General features: G+C 57.7%; 1 protein-coding gene across 1 annotated transcript in view; it reads right to left on the bottom strand.

Moving 5' to 3' along the window:
- The window catches only part of LOC114074259 (putative uncharacterized protein DDB_G0286901), a gene marked incomplete at its 5' end in the record, with an annotated part of 22,840 nt that overhangs the window by 994 nt on the left and 21,474 nt on the right, over positions 1–372 (bottom strand). The gene's annotated exons all lie outside the window — the stretch shown is intronic.

Here is a 372-nt window from a genome sequence, read left to right as displayed (position 1 = left end):
AGCAAAGTTCTTGTGGCTGCTTATCTGTCACTGCCTCTCCCCCACAGCTGCTGACAACATCGTTACCTGGGATCGCCCAGTGTTGATGGCGGCGATGATAGCTGGTTTCGAGGTCGACTTTGCATGGCTTCTCCAGGCAGTCATGCACGATAGGGCATTCAAGGTCACTACCACCTACCCCTTTCCGTGCATGATCTTTNGGGACCCTGAGTATGTGCCCCCAGGCACTTCCGCCCCTTCACGCCCTGCACGTGCTCCAAGAGCCACACCCAAAAAGGTGGCGACCGGTCTAGTCACTGCCTCCCATTCTGATGAGGAGCGCACACTGACCGGCACACCCTCTGGGTCAGCCACGAATGAGGAAGGAGCGTC

This window comes from Solanum pennellii, chromosome 10, assembly GCF_001406875.1.
Source record: "Solanum pennellii chromosome 10, SPENNV200".
Classification (NCBI taxonomy): domain Eukaryota; kingdom Viridiplantae; phylum Streptophyta; class Magnoliopsida; order Solanales; family Solanaceae; genus Solanum; species Solanum pennellii.
The sequence above is the reverse complement of the archived record's forward strand: the minus strand, read 5'-3'. Positions and strand labels throughout refer to the sequence as shown.